This window comes from Acomys minous (assembly GCF_964271855.1).
Source record: "Acomys minous genome assembly, chromosome: 7".
Classification (NCBI taxonomy): Eukaryota; Metazoa; Chordata; class Mammalia; order Rodentia; family Muridae; genus Acomys; species Acomys minous.
In genome coordinates this window covers 82302188-82322091 of record NC_140488.1, presented here as the reverse complement: position 1 = coordinate 82322091, position 19904 = coordinate 82302188, and positions in this window count along the sequence as shown.

Here is a 19904-nt window from a genome sequence, read left to right as displayed (position 1 = left end):
AAGAATTCAAGAAACTTTGCAGATATAATGTACACTTTCCTAGCAACATTCATGTGAGTTAAGAAGCAAGTATTTCAGAGTATTTGCAACATACACTTGCAACAAAGTCAACAAGAACATGTGAGTTGTCTTATCAAGTAGAAACATTGAGACTCAAGATTCTTAATATTACATATAATACTTTATACAAACCAATGAACATTAATCTGTTTAAAATCAAGTGATTCTAGAATAGTAGAGTATGACAAACAAGATTATGAGTATGTCAAGGAGCAGTGGCCTTCATCTCAATCAGCAGAAATCATAAACTGCAAATATTTTTTCCAAGGGGGATAGTTTGGCATTTTTGAACATTGAAAGTCACTGTAAGAGAGGACTTCATTTGGGTACTGTTTCTGAAAGAAATCTCACAAAATACTCACAAACACACAGACACACACACAAACACACCAGATTCACCATTATGATTCAATATTTAAATGTCAAGAATATTGGTAAGATTTAGTAAGCAATTAACTAAATAGAAAAATTGCAGAAATAAAATAAAAATTAAAGTAAATTGAGTAAAACTCAGTGCTAACATAATTAGCTGTGTCATCTATTAAAACAGATTAATTTTACTTATTGTGATATTTAGTTTTTAGATAAAATTTATAATCAATGTTAATAAGCAGACAAATAATAATCAGACTTTTTATGAAAATGTAATACAGAATAAGAAACTTCATTGTGACATTTTGATGTTGATATATTTTTTAATTGATCCCTGACCCACCTTCTTGATCCCCTCCTACCAGTAACCTCCTTTGAAGGGAACTGAATTTTTCATTTGCAAGTGGTTATCAGTTGGAGATTGTTTCTGAGTTAGGGATGTGTACATCTGCCTACTTCTCTTCTCAGCTCTAGTACCTTATCTGGTGCAGAACCATGCAAGCCCTTTCCATAATGCTTCAGTATCTTTAAGTTTATATGAGTTTTGCTCATGTTGATTGAGAGATCCTTGTTTTCACGATGCCCTCTATCCTCTCTGGTTCTTACATTCTTTCTGCCTCTTCTTTTTTTTTCTTCTATTTTAAAATATATTTTATTAATTTATGCATATTACATCTAAATTGTTATCCCATCCCTTGTATCCTCCCATTCCTCCCTCCCTCCCATTTTCCCCTTATTCCCCTCCCCTATGACTGTGACTAAGGGGGACCTCTTCCCCCTGTATATGCTCATAGGGTATCCTTTCTGCCTCTTCTTAAACAGGGTTCCCAGAGCCCTGATGTGTGGGATGTGATGGAAATATCTCATTTAGGGCTGAGTGTTCAAAGCTCTGTCTCTCTCTCTCTCTCTCTCTCTCTCTCTCTCTCTCTCTCTCTCTCTCTCTCTCTCTCTCTCTCTCTGCAATATCTGGCTATAGGTCTCTGTGTTTGTTCCCATTTTCTGAAGGAGGAAACTTCTCTCAAGATGGCTGAAAAGGGCATTGTTCTGTAAGTATAGCAGAATGTCACTAGAAGCCATTTTATTTTTTTTGTTTGTTTGCTTGTTTTGTTTTTAAAGAACTGTATCTTTTGGTTTTACCCTAGGACCCTGAGCTAGCTAGTCTCAGGTTATTGGTCACTCAAGCAGTGAGGTATGGTTCCACCCCACAGAGTGGGTCTTAAGTCAAATCAGATATTGGTTGATTACTCCCATGAGCTTTGTGCCACTATTACTCTAGTGTATTGCCAAAAAGCAGACATATTGATCAATGCAATTGAATCGAAGATCCAGACACAAATACACACTCATGATTTTTGATCAAAGAATCAGAAATAAACATTGGGAAAAGATAGCGACTTCAACACATGGTTCTGGCCAAACTCGACAGCTGCATATAGAAGAATGTAAAGAGATCCATACTTATCACCCTACACAAGACTCAAGTCCAAATGAATCAAAGACCTCAACATAAAACCAGATACACTGAACCTGGTAGAAGAGAAAATGGCACATTTCATTGAACTCATTGGCACAGGAAAAACCTTTCTGAACAGAATAGAGTTAGCATGGGCCTCTTAGAACCACCTTCATTGTGTCTCAGAAGTTTGGGCATGTAGTATATTAATTTTCATTCAATTCTGTAGAGAACTGGTCAGTTTTCATGAGATTGTAAGCTTCCTCTTGTTGATACCCAGCTTTAATCAATCCATGATGATCATATAGGATGCAGGGTATTATGTGAATTTCTTGTATCTGCTGAGTCTTGTTTTGTGTAAAAGTATATGGTCATTTTTGGAGAAAGTTTCATGAGGTTCTGAGAAGAAGGTATCTTCTTTTGCATTTGGGTAAAATGTTCTGTAACTATCCATTAGGTCCATTTGATTTATACCATCAGTTATCTCAAGCATTTTCCTTTATAGTTTTTGCTTGGATGCCCTGTTTATTGGCAATAGTGGGAAATGGAAAACTGCTATAATCAGTATGTGAGAGTCAGTGTATGATTTAAGCTTTTGTAGTGTTTCTTTTATAAACTCAGGTACCCTAGTGTTTCATGCATACAAGTTAAAATGCAATAGGATATTTCATTTGATGAGTATGTAGTGCCCTTTCATATCTCTTCTGATTAGTTTTTGTTTGAAGTCTATTTTGTCAGATATTAAAATTGTTACTCCAGCTTGCTTCTTAGGTCTACTTACTTGGATCTTTTCCCATCTTTTCCCCCTGAGATGATGCCTATCATTGAGGTTAAAGTATGTTTCTTGGATACAGCACAAAAATGGGTTCTGTTTTTAGTATCCATTCTGTTAGTCTGTGTCTTTTATTGAGGAATTGAGATCATTGATGCTGAGAAACACCAAGGACAAGTGTTTGATGATTCCTGTTATTTTCTTCTTGGGTGTGGTTAACCTCTTAGCAATTTTCCTTCTAGTGTTTTCTGTAGGGCTGCTTAAATTTGGTTTCATCATGGAATGTCTTAATTTTTCCATCTATTTAAAATTTTGGTTGGTATATTAGTCTGGCATGTGTTCTCTTAGAGTCTGTAACACATCTGTCTGGGACCTTCTGGCTTTTAGAGTCACCATTAAAAACTCTGGTGTAATTCTGCCTGTTTGTTATTTGGTCTTTTTCCATTGCAACTTTCAATATTCTTATGTTACTTTTATGTAAATGTATCAAATGTTTTTGAGACCAATGTTAATACTCTCAAAAAACTGTGTACATATTGCCATCGAGAATTCAACACCTGGAGCAATTAAGATGGCTGAATGCCCATTGTTTTCCTAGCTTCTACCCCTTATTAGCCCTCTAATTATCTTGTTTTATTTTGATGCTTGCCCCTTGCCTCATACAGTTCCTCTGCTAACAGATTACCACCATTGCTAGAAACACCACCAAACAGGCTATGGTATATTACCAGACCCTAGATATCTCTGATATAGATGATAGATTTCTCAAAGCTCATGATGACAATTCTACATTATAAAATAAAACAGGGGAAGATGTTAGAAGGACCCTGCTGTGTGAGGTTGCAGTCCTCTCAGTCCACATAGCCTTTGTGAGCTTGGCACTAGATAGAGGACCCCCTCTCACCAGCAGGGACTCCTACTCTCTGCTTGACCTCATCTGGAGAGGGTGTTTAGGCAAAGACGCTCTTAACCACATTTGATTTATGGACTTGACACAGTTCCCTGCTAGCTCTTCTCTCCCTGTGCCTATAGGATAATTAGGTGTTGTGTTCCTGTTCATATAATTAGGAATCTGCTGCCAATGCAAATCAAGCATCCTTGAAGTGCCTAGTTTTAATCAATTATGTACACTTATCCTGAGAGCCCCCCCCACTCACTTTCCAAGAACTATATAGCCTTTGTTCTCTCTAAATAAAGTTGAACTATCTCCATGCAGTGGTTCCTGGAGATCATTCTCTGTCTTGCTTGTGACTTTCTGAGCCCTGCACCTCACCTTCTTCCCACCTTCATGGGCTGGCAGCCAACAGCCCCCAGGGAAGAGGAGACCTACAGTTCTGTTCAATTACTGTTTTAATTATTATGTGCCAAAGGGACTTTCTTTTCTGGCTCAGTCTATTTGGTGTCCTGTAGGATTCTTGTGCCTTGGTAGGGATCTTCTTGTTTAGGTTAGGGAAATTTTCTTCCATGATGACATTTAAAATATTTTCTGTGTCTTTGAGCTTGGTTTCTTCTCCTGCTTCTATACATTTTATTCTTAGATTTGGCCTTTTAATAGTGTTCCAGATTTCCTAGATGTTTTGTGCCAGGAGTGTTTTAGATATAACTTTTGTTTGTTTGTTTAGATATAACTTTTGTTGTTTGTTTCTCTTTCTTTGTTTGTTTATTCACTTTACATCCTGGTTGTAGCTCCATCCCTCCTCATCTCCCAGTCCCACCCTCTTTCCTTCACCTCCATTCCCCTCCCCTATTCCTCAGAAAAAGGGAGCCCTCCTTTCCATCCACCCAAGCTCATTAAATTGTATCAGGGCTGTGCTTGTCTTCTTCCTCTGTGGCTGACAAGACAGTTTCCCCAGGGAACTGCTGGCAAGAGAATCTATGTTGGAGAGAGTCCCACTCCCTTCACTATGGGGATCCACATGAAGCCTCAGCTGCCCGTAGGCTACATCTGTGTAGGGAGTCTAGATCCAGTTCATGCATGGTCCTTGGTTGGTGCTTCAGTCTCTATAAGGCCCCCTGGGCCCTGGTTAGTTGGCTCTGTTTGTCTTCTTGGGAAGCTTCTATCACTTTCAGGTCCTTTTCTCCTTCCCCCCCACTTTTCCACAAGACTCCCTATGCATCGCCCTATGTTTGGATATGAGTCTCAGCATCTGTTTCAAACCACTGCTGAATGGAGTCTCTCAGAGGACAACTCTGGTTGAATCTTGTCTGCAAGCATAGCAGAGTATCATTAATAGCGTTAGGGGTGATTCTCTCTCCTGGGGTGGGGCTTAGGTTGGGCCAGGCATTGGTTGGTTCTTTCCCCAATCTTTGCTCTATCTGCTCTACCTATTCCTGCATGTCTTGTAGGCAGGGTGAATTTTGAGTCAAAGTTTTTGTGGGTGAGTTGGTGTTCTCCTCCCATGGGAGTATGAGGCCTAAGTCTTAGCCTGACTTAGGTCTCCAGCTTGTCACAGAGATGCCCCTGGCCACAGTTTCTCTTTTCTCTGCAGGACTTTTGTCCTCCCACCCCCACTCTCCCCAGGTTTGGAGTCTATCTTCATATCTCTCTATGCTCCCTTTCCTACATTGTACCCTCTCTTCAAACACTACCTCTGTCTATTCTAGTTCCCCTTCTGAGTGAGATTTAAGCATCCTCCCGTGGGTCCTCCTTGCTACTTATCTTCTTTGAGTCTCTGCATTGTAGTATGTTTATCCTATACCAAATGGATAAAATTTACTTATAAGTGAATACATACCATGTGTGTCTTTCTGGGTCTGAGTTACCTCACTCAGGATGATCTTTTCTAGTTCTAGCCATTTGCCTGCAAATTTCATGATTTATTTGTTTTAACAGCTAAATAGTATTCCATTGTGTAAATGTACCACAGTTTCTTTACTATTCTTCTGTTAAGGGACATCCAGATTGTTTCCAGGTTCTGGCTATTATGAATAAGGCTGCTATGAACATAGTTGAGCAAATGTCCTTGTTATATTGTGGTGCATCTTTTGAGTATATGCCCAGGAGTGGTATAGCTGGGTCTTGAGGTAGAATTATTTCTAATTTTCTGAGAAAGTGCCATATTGATTTCCAATTTTGCACTCCCACCAGCATGTGCTGTGCTGTCACTTGAGTCGGCCATAGCACCCTGAATGCGCCCAATTTCATCCAACCTCAGAAGCTAAGCAGGATTGGGCCTGGTTCATGCTTGGATGGGAGATTAGCCTTATTTTGACTGATATATCCATTTCTTCTATAATGTCTTCAATGCCTTAGATTATTCCTTTTATCTCTTGTAATCTGTTGGTGAGGCTTGCCTCTGAGGTTCCTATCCAAGTTCCTAAATTTTGTATTCCCATATTTCCCTAAATTTGGGTTTTCTTTATTGATTTCCACTTTTATGTTTTGAACTTTTTCTTCATTTTCTTCCATTATTTGTGGTTTTTATAGATCTCTTTAAGGGGCTTATTCATTTTCTCTTTAAGCACCTCTACCATATTCATCAAGGGCATTTTAAATGGTCTTTTTTGTGCTTTAGCTACGTTGAAATACTCAAGGCGTTCTGAGGTATGGTTGCTGTGCTCTAGTAGAGACATATTCTGATGGCTCTTATTATATTTTTATGTGGTCGTCTAGGCATCTGGGTTTGGGAAGATTGTAATTTCAGATTCTGATATCTGGTCTTGTCTTTGTTGGGTGGATATTTTGTTCCTTGGTTTCTGTTGACTTGTAGGAAATTCTTCTGGGTTACAGATAGGTGGGGTTGCTGGGAGTTCCAGGTAAAATGTGTTTCTAGGTATTGAGAAGTAACACTTGGGGATGTGGATGGGCTACGAGGTGGGCACAGGGGATGTGAGAGAGTCCACAAGAGAGATGAAGCTGGGTGTTCCACCAGGAGGACCTTCTTAGTCCCCTGGGATTGGGGCAGAGAGTGAGGAGCGGCAGCAGCAGGTGGTCTGCTGGAGAGCTGTGGCTGAGACTAGGGTGTCGGATTTGAGGGGAAGGAGGGAGAGTGAAGATCTGAAGCTTGCCTACCTACTTGCTTCTCTGACAGGCTTCACTCATGGGTTTTTAAAGAACGCCTGCTGGAATTGGTGGTTAATATATTGTGAGTTGGAAGAAGGAAGTTTGAAGAAGATATTGTGTTCCACTGGAGATGGGGGCAGGAAGAAAGGGGAAGCCTTAGCTGGTCTTCTGCTATAGAGATGGGGTTGAGGCTGGGGGAATTGGATTTTGGAGAGGAGGAGATGTGAAGATCTGCAGTTAGCCTCCCTCCTTCCCTAGCTGGGGTGGCTTATAGTTTTCCAGGAAATGCCTACTGGAGTTGGGGGTTAGGATAAACCAATAAATGGAGGAAAGGAAGTGACTGGAGTTGCTAGCGGGAGAGGAAGGAAAGCTGCAGGAGGCAGTCTGCTACTGAGCTGGGATGAGACTGGCAAATGAGTGCAGGGAGGGAAGCTTGTGTGATCCACTGGTTATTTCCTATATGCAATGTATTAGGATATTTTCCTTTCAAGTAGCTAATACTATTTACAAAAATTACAATGTTAACATTACACAGTTCAATCTTGTGTGCACAAATGAATAAAACAGCAGCACCAAAAATTATCAATGTTTATTTTATAGAGGTCTTGAATAAATTTCTTATACTGTGTATAAACCAATTTGACATATTTTCTCACCATCCATTGAATACTTTTGATAAAAATAAAGTCTATGAAAAGATTTATAATGCTAATAGAAATGCATTTTAAAAGCATCCACTGTTTCTTATTTTGTTTTGTATTTTAACCAGAGGGCAGGGAAGGGTATTGTAGTTCTTGCTGGAGTTTATGTGCCAGAAATCACACACACACACACACACACACACACACACACACACACACACACACACACACACAGAGAGAGAGAGAGAGAGAGAGAGAGAGAGAGAGAGAGAGAGAGAGAGAGAGACAGAGAGAGAGAGAGACAGAGAGAGAGACAGAGACAGAGAGAGACAGAGAGAGAGAGAGAGAGAGAGAGAGAGAGAGAGAATTAGTTTTCAAAAGGAATTTACAATACTTATCTGTCATCCACAAAAGTAGAATAACAAAATAAAGACAGATGGCAAAGAATTAATCTAACACCTATCTCTAACACTTTTCAGCTCTGTTATCATTACATACTTCTCTATGGTACTAATTCAGACTTCATCTTGACATTGACTACAAAGTTGTATGCATGTATTCAACACCATCTGCTGCATAAGTGAAATTCAAGGGGTTGGGCATAGCCACCATGGGATGGCAACAATAAAAGCTGATTCCAGGCTAACATCTCTCTAGTGGAAAAAAGGTAGACATCGTTGTGTTCCCAATTATTGACTAAAATCCACTGGCACTTCTCCTCTTCAAATGATTTTGAAAAAACAGAGAGGCAAAATGCAAACAGTTGTTTCTAATTTATATATCTTTAAAGTTAGTTTTCCACTTGAATTGAAAAATCAATAAAGTTTTATAAACAGACATTTCAGTTGCTTTTTCCTGTCAGAAAGATTTCAAGCCAACAGAGAACAAGGAGATTTTAAGTGTGCCAAATGTGGAAATTGGACTGAGTATTCTGTGTACACAAAGCTCAAAACACGCATGCAAACCAAATGCCATGCTTCCAAACAAACATCAGTAGCACCAAGCTTTCCAGAGAACCCTTACCTGCCCTTACCAGATTATTCACTCAACACCCTAGGGAAAATATAGAATTTTGAGCTCATTCTTAGTCAGGATTCAGGTTGTAGCAATGTCAACAATTACATACGAATCATGCATTTTAGGCTGCCCATGGAAGAGAAAATGAGACATTCGATCATGATGATGCAGGGATGTTTAATGCACTGTTTTGACAGTCCTCAAATACTTAAAGTAAGAGAAAACCTTTTAATAATCAAGCAGAAACAAAAATGAAAATATAGAGGCAACAAAGACTATAATGGAATATATTTGAATATATTTTGACACTTCCCCCAATAGCACTCTTCTTGGAAATTTGTAAACTTAAGCAAATGTATTAATGAAATGAAGAGAGAAAACAACAAAAACATTTAAAAAATAGTTTTATTACCCTACCAAGCAGTATATTTCCAACATTAGCACTAAACATAACTAGGGAAAAAAAGGAAAGGAAAGGAAAGGAAGAAAAGATTGTGACACAGTTTTAGTTTTATTGGAATACCCATAGTAACCATGTATAATTCAATAAACCCCAAAAGACCCATACAAAGTATCCTCTTTCTACATTCTTATTTATAAGTAAAACTATTGAGTAATTAATGCAAATAACCAATACCCCAGGAAAGATGCTTTAAGGATACCTTTACCAACATTTACTCAACCCTACTTCCAAAATAATCTAGAGTATTAGAAAACTTAAATTCCCTTGCCAAGACTATAGGTTGTTTTCCACAAACAGAATTGAAGACCCCATTGTTGAAGGCAACACTTACACAATTCATTAGACATAGATAAAATTGAGCTTTTACCTACATTGAGCTTTCACCCCCAAGTTCTAGTGTCTTTGGTACAGAAAAGTACACTGTAGGCTACCAAAAGAGAAAATTTATACATCAATCCAGCCACAAACCCTTTCATCTACATTGGTGTTCTGCCTACAAAATATTCTAGGATAATGGTGGCACAAAGCTTGTGGGATTAACCAACCAATATCTGTTTTGACTTAAGTCCCAAACCATAAGATAGAACTCATATTGGACACTGCTTAGGTGATGAAGAACTTGAGACTAGATAGCACAGAGACCTAAGGTACAATGGAATACTACTGTTCTTAACATCAAAAAACAAAGCTGTAGCAATAAAATGACTCCTAATGGCATTCTGTTATACTCATAGACCAGTGCCTTGCTTAGCCATTATCAGAGAAGCTTCTTCCTGCAACATATGGGAACAAATACAAAGACACACAGGACAGACATCATGCAGAGAGAGAGAGACCTTGGAACACTTAGGCCTAAATGGGATGTTTTTATTAAATCCCTCCTCTCAGGGATCAGGGGACCTTGCAGAAGAAGAGGCAGAAAGAATGTAAGAGACAGAGAGGAAGGAGAACCCCCCAAGAAAACAAGGCCCCATAATTCAACACGCACAAAGCTCATATGAATTCACAGACAATGAAGCGGCATGCGCGGGGCCTGCATGGGTCTGCACCAGGGCCCTCTTCATAAATATGATGACTTCCAGTTAAGTGTTTTTATGGGATTCCTGACTACATAAATGAGTGAGTCCCTGATTCTTGTGCCTTCTCTTGGGCTCTTTTTCGGCTATTGGTGTGTCTTGTCTAATTGTGATGTATAGGGTTTTGTTTTATTTATTTATTATCCTAAGGGATAAGCCTGTTTGTTTTCTAATGAAAGACATAAAGGGAGTGGATCCAGTTTGGAGGGAATGTCGGGAGGAACTGATTGGAGTACAGGGAAGGGATACTATAACCAGGATATATTATGCGAGAAAACAAATCTATTTTCATTAAAAGCGAAAAAGAGAAAAAGGTTTCCCCAACATCTTATCAAATAAAGAGTCAAATAAATTATTCTCCTTATAAAAAGATTTCCTGTATTACAAAAGGATTAACATAAAACAACACCTGAGTGCAGCTTTTAGCTGGTTGGTTGGCTCGGTTTGGTTGGCTGGTGTGTGTCAGTGCTGAGGGTCAAATCTAGGTTTTGCCATACACTGGGCAAGTACTCCACCACTGAGTGACATCCCCAACCTTTCATTTAACATTTTCTCAGTGTATTCATGACCCAGAGGGGGTTATCTACCAACCAGAAATTACAGTAAATGTTAAAGCAGCAGGCAGAATTACTGAACTGTAACTCTTGTGTGAATATTCTAAAAGAAAGTGTGCATTGAACTGCCTTGTTTATTTTAATGTGTTTGCTGTTTTGTTTTTAATATGAAAGTACCCAGTAGGGAAGTGAGAAGAAGACTGTGTCTGACCTGTTGCTGAGATGTGCTGCAACATAATCTCAGGAAAGGCCTCCCTGTATGGTACCCGGGGTGTGGGCTTGATTCACAGGCCTGGTAGACTTTGCAGCTCTGCTTTGTGATCTGCTTGACATTTCCAGTGTTAAGGACGAATTCAAAGGAGCCAGCATGATGTGATAGTGGCTTTAGGGCTCTTCTGAGTCAAATGTGGGTTTTCAGTCCCCTGGAGCAATCCTGGGATATGAATATTAAACTGAACACCAAATAACTTTTATACTCACATACTGGGTTTTGACAATGAAAAATTTCAAATTATAAGTATCTGTCAACTACTTTGATGTGATAATACATAAAAGGATGCAATCTAAAAAAAATCCTAACAATCATATAAGGTAACAGTTAAAGGCTCTGATATTTTCTTGGGCTACATGGCCTACTGTGAAATTCAAAGAGATTATGTTTGTCTGAGGTGTTGCATTGATAAAAATATAAATACAAAATTAAATGTTAAAATATATGATTCATGGCCTCATTGTGCTTTATTCTTAGGTGAACTAAAATGTTGTGTGCATACAAATGTGTATACTTTGCTTCTATTTGGAGACAGCAAATAATATTACCTAGCCTTGTAAACTATGCTTGCCTGAAGAAATTCAGCCATGTTCACTGAAATGTACTGGAGGTGTTTTCTTTCCATCACATTTAAAAATGAACCTGTTCCTATTTAATTTACAACAATAAGACTAGCAGTTTATAAGCATTTCATAACTTTTGATAAAATTATGGCTTCATTTTAAGAAAACTTTAGTTTCACTGTCTATGCAAATAATTCACAAAGGTTATTCAAACACCCCCAGGAAACTCCCTATAGCTCTGTATGAGAAACTGGAATGGAGTAAAACTGCAGTAAACCCTTCCCTCTATAAAAGCTTTTTATGAACTTGTAAAGGTTTACTTGTACATTGTGAAAATACATGGGCAAGTAAGTATAAAATGGGTTTCTAAGCCAGGGCAAAAACCAAGGAAGACCAAGAGGATGCCAAAACACTCCCAAAACCATGCATGAAATTAGAAATACTTTTGCACACCTTGTGGTACATTGTAGAAAGTGGGTATTCTGAATGTTAACAAGCAGAAAGATTAAAAAATATGTAAGAAGTGCAATGATTTGATAAATTTGTGTGTGTTATACATTAATATCTCTCTCTGTGTGTGTGTGTGTGTGTGTGTGTGTGTGTGTGTGTGTCTGTGTGTGTGTCTGTGTGTGTGTTGGGGCATGTGTGATGTACTTTAAAGCCTCATAAAGGCTTTTTTTCTATGAAAGGTAATACATTTCATTGCTCTTTAATATAGGTGGAAAAAACTGAACTAAAAACTAAGGAGTGCTAGTCATTTGAAAAATTCTTAGCCTCCCTGCTTTTTCAGTAGAGGGCACTCTGCAATGAAAAGTGACTGGAAGTCAAAGATGCTGTATTTCTAATGTATTATCCAAGAATACAGTAAACTGAGAGATAGATGCAAGAGATTTGCCTCCCCGCCTTAGCTCATCTACGTAACATGATAATAATCATGCTTCAGTGGTCAGAATTATTCTGTTGCTCACTCTCAGTTCCAATGTTCCCTAAGCCTTACACGCTGCCTTTTTTGTTCTATTATGGACATGTATGTGTAGCAAACAGATCAACGAATCAATCCTACGAAAGCTGAGAAATCACTAGAAATTGCTAAACATGTCAATGCTCCTACACATACACACACACACACACACACACACACACACACACACACACACACAAATGCTTAATAAAAAAGATGGCTTTATATGAACAATCCTATAGAATTAAGCCTTTTGTTTTGTAGCAAAACAATACTGGAAGTAGAATATCCCTTTGCTATATTTTCCTAGCTCCATTATATGATTATGCTTACTCCTGTGCTGTAACTTTCACTGATGACACAATTGGGAACACAGAGAATGCTGTGCAAGAGGCACATCTTAATAAACAATAGTCCAGGCCCAAGATCTACTGATTATTTACCTAGTCTGTGACTTGGAACAACTTAGTTAACTTTAACCTTATAATAGTTTAGTTCCTTCTCAACTTTTTAAGAAAGAAGTATCTTTAAGGAAATCAGGTTTTAATTTAAATATAAAAACTTAAATAATACAATATATGTCAAGGGCCCAGTCTTTGATACAGCAAGTACTCTGGATATTTCAGTACTTATCATTATTAATAATTATCGTTATCATGTCCATCTCTGCTGTTCATCATTTCTTTATTTCACCCTTGAAACATATCCATTTTCCTTGTTAAGTACTTATTTGGATACTTTTAGAATAAAACATTATCTTATTTACATAAACATTTTAACAATAAATGGCCTAAAATAAAGATTTCACTGTCCATCTCTCTACATTTACTTATTGATATAATGTTATCAACATAGCACTAAAATTTAGAGTTTACATCCCCATAAATTTTAAATTATATGTGTGTGTTGATTTTATGATCAATTATTGAACATTATACACACACACACACACACACACACACACACACACACACATATATACCACATCATAATTTGTCCTTTCTGTATAAAGGTTCGCTGTACATGGATTCATTGAACTATATATAGAAAACATTCCAGAAAAATTAAATTGTTACAGACATGAACTATTTAGTTAGGCTAAAGATGTATATAAACAATGTCTTTCTTCCTTGTCAATATTCCATAAACATCTAGAGATGACTTAAAGCGTACAGGCAATCATGCGTACTTTATACACAAAACACAGCCCATTTTATACGGGAAAAACTACACACTGACTTTGTTAGTATTGTACTACTATTTTGGGGATATAATCTATGATTTCAATCAAAATGCAGAAGTTTTAAAAGCAAAATCATAACCTTTCCTACTTTAGTTAATCTTTTACATAGATAGGGATACATTTGCCTTATAGACTATTTCTCTCATAAATGCTCTCAAGATTTATTAACTTGGTGAGCAACTAATGGAAACTCTAGAGAGATGAGAGAAGTAAATGACTTCTACAATGTATCTATAGGGCTGTATATAAATTAACAGTAGCACACTTGTATAAGGCTCAAGATTTAATCCCCAGTACTACCCAAAAAAGTATTTAGGAAAGCTTAATGCTGTATAAAAGCTTATTCCTTTTTCTTTCTTTCTTTTTAAAACTCTTTTCATATCTCTCTTTAGTTTCTATAAAAGTATTATCTGCCAATAGTTTCAGAGACCAATTGTCATAAGAAATGTGGCCTGACTAAACTTCTTTTCCAAACTTGGAGTTTAGCATGCAGGTTTTTTTTTTTTTGTTTTTTTTGTTTGTTTGTTTTTTGGTGTGTGTTTTTTTTTTGTTTTTTTTGTTTTTTGTTTTTTTTTTGTCACTGTAGTGCACTGAGTCATCAGGTGGTGGCACATTAGTGGCTTCAGAAACATTACCAAGACTAAATTACTCCCCAAAATTTTTGGATGGAGAAATTACTATCAATTAATGCAATTAGGATCAATCTAAAAGCCTGCATGAGGTAGCATTTGAACTGTTCACACCCCAGTAATTCAGATTTGGCAAAAAGTTAAATGGAGCACCGAAAATAGGCCAGAGAATTGTCGGCAGGTATTATAAAGCATTTCAGTGATCCTGAGAGCAACAGAGTACTGTTCTACCAATTACACAAGGTGGCAGCTAATGGCTTAAGGAGCTACAGTATTGGGTGACAACTTGCAGCATTTAAAATGCCACCTATTAATTTTGTTGTCTGTTATTTATTTTAAATATTAGTCAAAGAGTGTCAACTGGACTTCAGGCTACTCGAAATCCTCTAGATAGTATAATTTCTCTGACAGGAAATTTACTTATCAGTTTATCATTTAATGACATTTGTCATCTCTGACTGATGGTGAGAAGTGAGATGTTTTGACTCTTCAAAGGGTGCTGACTTATTTGCATTTTCTCATATTTCAGATTCAAATTGTGTAGAGCATTCTTCTTTAGTGTGTGTTTATATAAAGCTTAAACAAATGACTACTAGGAAATAGAAACTTCGAGCACCTAAACATACCTCAGACCCATCCTCCCAGGCTCTGAATGCCTGTCATTGCATTTTACCCTTACCACAATCAAAACAAATTAGTACCGATATGTTTTTCACACATACGGAAGTGGATACAGTGAATCTGAGTGATTTGGTCAGGGATTCCAGCATATTATCTGCCTTCCCAGCTCAGATGCTCTTCCTACTGCACTGCTACTTTTTCTGCAACTATCAAAACTTCAAGAAAATCTTTTTAAATAAGAGCCTAAGCAAAAAGGAGACAGCATTTTAATTTCTGGGAATATTTAGCATTGAAATTAGCCAGTTCCCCCAATCAAGAAGGAAAGATAAGGAATGATGAATGCAAATGCCTGATTCACAAACAGACAGAGGAACACTGAACATCATTAGTCAATTATGGATTGCTTACACTAACAGAACAGAGCAGACAATCTGGGAATACAATCTTCTTAAAATTATATTTGACCTTGGACTGCTTATTTTCTCATTTGAATCTTATTTCCTACACATTAACATTTTGTTAAAGGAACATTTGTTCCAGACTGCATCTATCTGCTTCAGAGGCAATCTATAGCATTTCCCATGCAGGCCTCAAGTTCTACAATCAAACCACATGCTGACTTTAAGGACATATAAGGCCTACAGAAATGGCTCAGTAGGTAAAGGCACCTGTAGTCAAGTAAACAACCGAAGTTGCATCCCTGGAACCTCATGCTGGAAGGAGAGAAGTAACTCCTACAAATTGTCCTCTGGCTTACACACACACACACACACACACACACACACACACACACAGAGAGAGAGAGAGAGAGAGAGAGAGAGAGAGAGAGAGAGAGAGAGAGAGAGAGAATGAATATTTAAAAAACACATCTCAACACAAATCTGATTTTAGAAACACAAAATATAGGCAAAATAAACTAGATAAAACATCACAGCTGATCTTATTAATTTATCCACGTAACAGCCGGGCGTGGTGGCGCACGTCTTTAATCCAAGCACTCGGGAGGCAGAGGCAGGCGAATCCTGTGAGTTTGAGGCCAGCCTGGTCTACAAAGCGAGTCCAGGATGGCCAAGGCTAACACAGAGAGACCCTGTCTTGAAGAAAAAAAAATAGAAAAACAAAACAAAAAAAGAAAAATTTATCCATGTAATATGCATTGATTAAAATAAGTAAAAAAGGAAATGGCCAAGTATAAATCAATGAAAATGTAAAATATTATGCAGCTTGAATGAGGTAACTAACAGGAAATACCTACTAGATGATAGATTTAATATATTTGCTATCCATATGTAAATATAGAAAATTAAATATATATATGTGTATATAAAGAATTCTATACTCAAATTTTTGTACAAAGAACAACACAGCTCAGGAAAGGTGTGACTGCACAATTCCGAGCATTGGAAGCTCTTCACTGATTTCAGTCTGCTGTACTGAACTCAGTTTTCTAGTTCATTCTTAGGATAATAAACTCTAATTAAGGTCTTCAGTCCTTTGAATTATTTCATCCAAAGATAAAATGAGAACACTATTTTAAGTTGCAAATTGCTTTTAAAATTTCACAACAGACTTTTAAGTTTACTTTTAATAGTTGTATAATAATGGCGAATTTATAAGAAGAGAATTTTTAGGTATGGCTACAAACTCTACTGCCAATAGTACTAAAGGTGGAAATATTTTCTTCATTCATTCACATCTCATTACCTTATAAAAGAAGATTCTTATTAGTCTGTGTATTAAGAGTTATGCAATTAAATAAAATAGAATAATTCCAAGTGAGCCAGTGGCTTTGAGAGAAAGAGCACGGTAAGTGGAATACTTACTATGAACAATACAATCTACTAAGTACTTTCTATGTTTTTTTTTTCGATACTTAAGACAATCCTCTGAGGAAAGTAGAAGTATCCCACATATTAGGAGGGGAGAAGATGAGTTTGAGAGAAGTTATGTACTGCATCCTGCTGGCAAATACAGCAAATAGCAGCTACCTGCTGTCTATTTCATCACACATATTGAAAGAAAAATGAGGCAGAAGTTAGAGTAAGATATGTCAGGTACAGCTGCTGGTCCACAATTTTATAATTGAGTGACCTTATGACCTTTAAGATAATTAACATAACTTTTTAATATCCTATTTTGTAATAGACCAAAAGATTAATATGGATACAAAGGCTGAATGAGTATATATTTAATATATACAAGCAATATTGTGAATTTTAAAAGGACTTTACATCCTACTACAGAGATGCTTCCTCATCCTCATTTATTTCTGCTTAGTCACATTAGCTAGAAGTTGGAAATGGCTTAGCTGTCCATCAACTGATAAATTGATGAGTAAAATGTGGTGCATTTATACACTGGAATATTATTCAGAGGACTATCCACAAATCTTTACTTTTCAACATTTGAAAAGACTTTTCTGTTTTCCCATATTTTCTTTAATGAATAAAATTGTGTTTCAGTTAAGTATATTTTAAATCTAAATATTCAAATTTCTCATTGCCAGTTTTAAATAAATCAAAAGTATTCTACTGAATACAAGGCATTCCTCATCCTTTTAATAATCTTGAGAAGTCTGTCAGAAAATTGGGACCACTTATTCCAACTGACCTTGGATTGAGGCCCAGAGTCATCTTATAGCTATAAAACAAAACAAAACAAAAATCAAGACATGCAGACTCACTTAGCAAAAATTTTGGTGGGAACTTCTATATAGTTTATTAAATAAAAAATAAAAATGTCAGTCTTGGATCCAAACTAATGGAGGCCCATAGATAGGAAAACCATGTGGTGAAGTTATAATAAGAGGCAGTTTTAAGGCAGAAAAACAACTCTGAAGGTATAATTCGGGAAGGCTTTTGTCATAGCACAATTAGTAGAAAGAGAACCAGTTTTGGGTCTTCATTATACCACTGCTGATAGAGCAAGGTAACTGAAGATAAAGAAAGTGTTCCTTATTTTCCAAGAAAAGATTCAGTAGTCATGCCTTTTTGAAGAATGAAATAACTTTAGGCTTTTAGTGAATTCTTTGAGCATACAAATAGGTAAAAAAGTAAATTTTCTTTTCCTTTCTTTCCCTTTCTCTTCTTTCTTTCTTTCTTTCTTTCTTTCATTCTCTTCTTTCTTTCTTTCTTTCTCTTTCTTTCTTTCGGCAGGATCATACCGTGTACCTTCAGCTGACCTGGAACTTACTATGTAGACCAGGCCATGAACTCATAGAGATTCTGCCTGTCTCTGCCTCCCAAATGCTGTGATTAAAGGTGTGTACCTACTCAGCAAAATGTAAAAGTTACACTTTAATGGGAAGATTGTCAGGCTCATTTAGGAGGATCTACCACTAATTATCTGGAATAATTAGCTAAATCTCATAATAAACTGGAGTTTGTTTTATATATAGTTGAAAATTAATATTTGTGCTTTTCTTTGAACAGTACCTCTCACTTCTTGGAATACTTTTTTATACTATCTCATTTCATCCTAACAATAAAGTGATAAAATGAACCAGGCAGTGATTATCTCCCTTTCGTAAGTGAGGAAATGTAGCTTATAGAATGCCTTTAATTCAGGTTGGATTACGTAGCCAGTAAGTTGAAAGTGTGAGTCTGATCTTAGGTTTTCTGACTTAGTTCTGTGCTTGTCACACATCGTCACAAAGCTATCTGGAGATGCCTTGCAGCCCTAAATCCCATTACCCTTTGACTAAGAAATGGCTTTGAAATTTTAAATTCAAATCTTCTCTCTCCATCTACATAAATAGGAATGTTCCACTGAAAAGAAGTCAATATGTTTTTCTAGTTCAAAATGAGAAAAGAGATTGGAGGTTTTAAAAGCATAACAATCAATCATAATTTTATCATCTCTCATAGATTTAAAAGATTTTATATGCTTCACAAAAATGTGGAGCAATTCCTCAAAAGAGCATTAATAACACTGCAATCAAATTTTAGACAATGTATTATCACAAGACAATAGAATCCAAAGAGTTCGTGATTTCATTTTGTCCCTTAGTCTAAACTATAGTAGGTGATAGACAACAATTCTTATAGGAACTTAAATGTAATTTTTTAAAAGACAAGGAAGCAGCTGCTTTCCTTCATAAATCATGGTTTGATACTACTACTATTTTTTATTTTGGCATGTCAACTATAAAATGAGAATCTGGGAAATGATAATTAAATTACAAAAAGTGAAAAAAATAAATCCAGAGAAAATTCTGACACTGTCACTCTATAATTATTGATTTCACAATTACTAATTTCAATTTGTGCTAATTGATAATCTAAAGAATTTTAATTACCTTAGTAATTTACAATATGAGATGGGTTGGCCTTAAAGATATTAGATCTGTCTTAAAATAGCTACAAGTTTAAAGATATAAAATTGTTACTAGTAAGAGAAAATACATGCAAACAACTCCATCCTCAAATAGGATTTAAAATCCAGAAAATGTAACAATACAAATCTATGTTAGTGCTACGAGTGTTAGGAGGTTAGTGCTAGGAGGCTACTGTCCTGGACAGTAGAGAAATTCCCAAAGACAGAAAGCATCTCAAATTTGCAAAAAAGTACAAAACTATTGAATTCATAAATATGTCAAGAAAACAGGGTAGCAATGTGAATTTTCCCAGCTGAAGCCTGAAATAATTGTGACAAAAGAAGCCATGGTGGCTGAGAATTATCAATCAAAAATTGTAGAGTTGAATGTATCCCCTAACCACAGAGACAAGACTATTGCATTTGCTTCATACATTAAAACACTTGGGCCATCTCTATACAAGTTCTGAAAAGTAACCCTGGTGTGTTTCATGGGGTGGGAAAAGTAGGACAGTACCTGGAGATCATGTTAGGCCATTATGAGAGAAAAGAAGTTCCCACACCCAGAAAACAAAATACATTCACAAACTATTATAAAAAATGAGAGGGGACCAGCTGTATAAACTCAGAATCCTCCACATAAGTGTTGCATTCAGGAATCATACCATCAAATGTTCACTCATTGTCAGGGAAACAGGACCTCTCCTCATATTATGCCTCTAGAAATAGTTATCAGTTTATTCTGGCAACTATAACTCTGAACAGACAACGAAGAACAAGAAACCGTTTGAGGGAAAATTACAGAATTTTTAAAAAAGCACCAAATACACACAAATGGTAAGAAACAATACCACACACAAAATAAAATAGAAGAATCATCTAAACAACTAT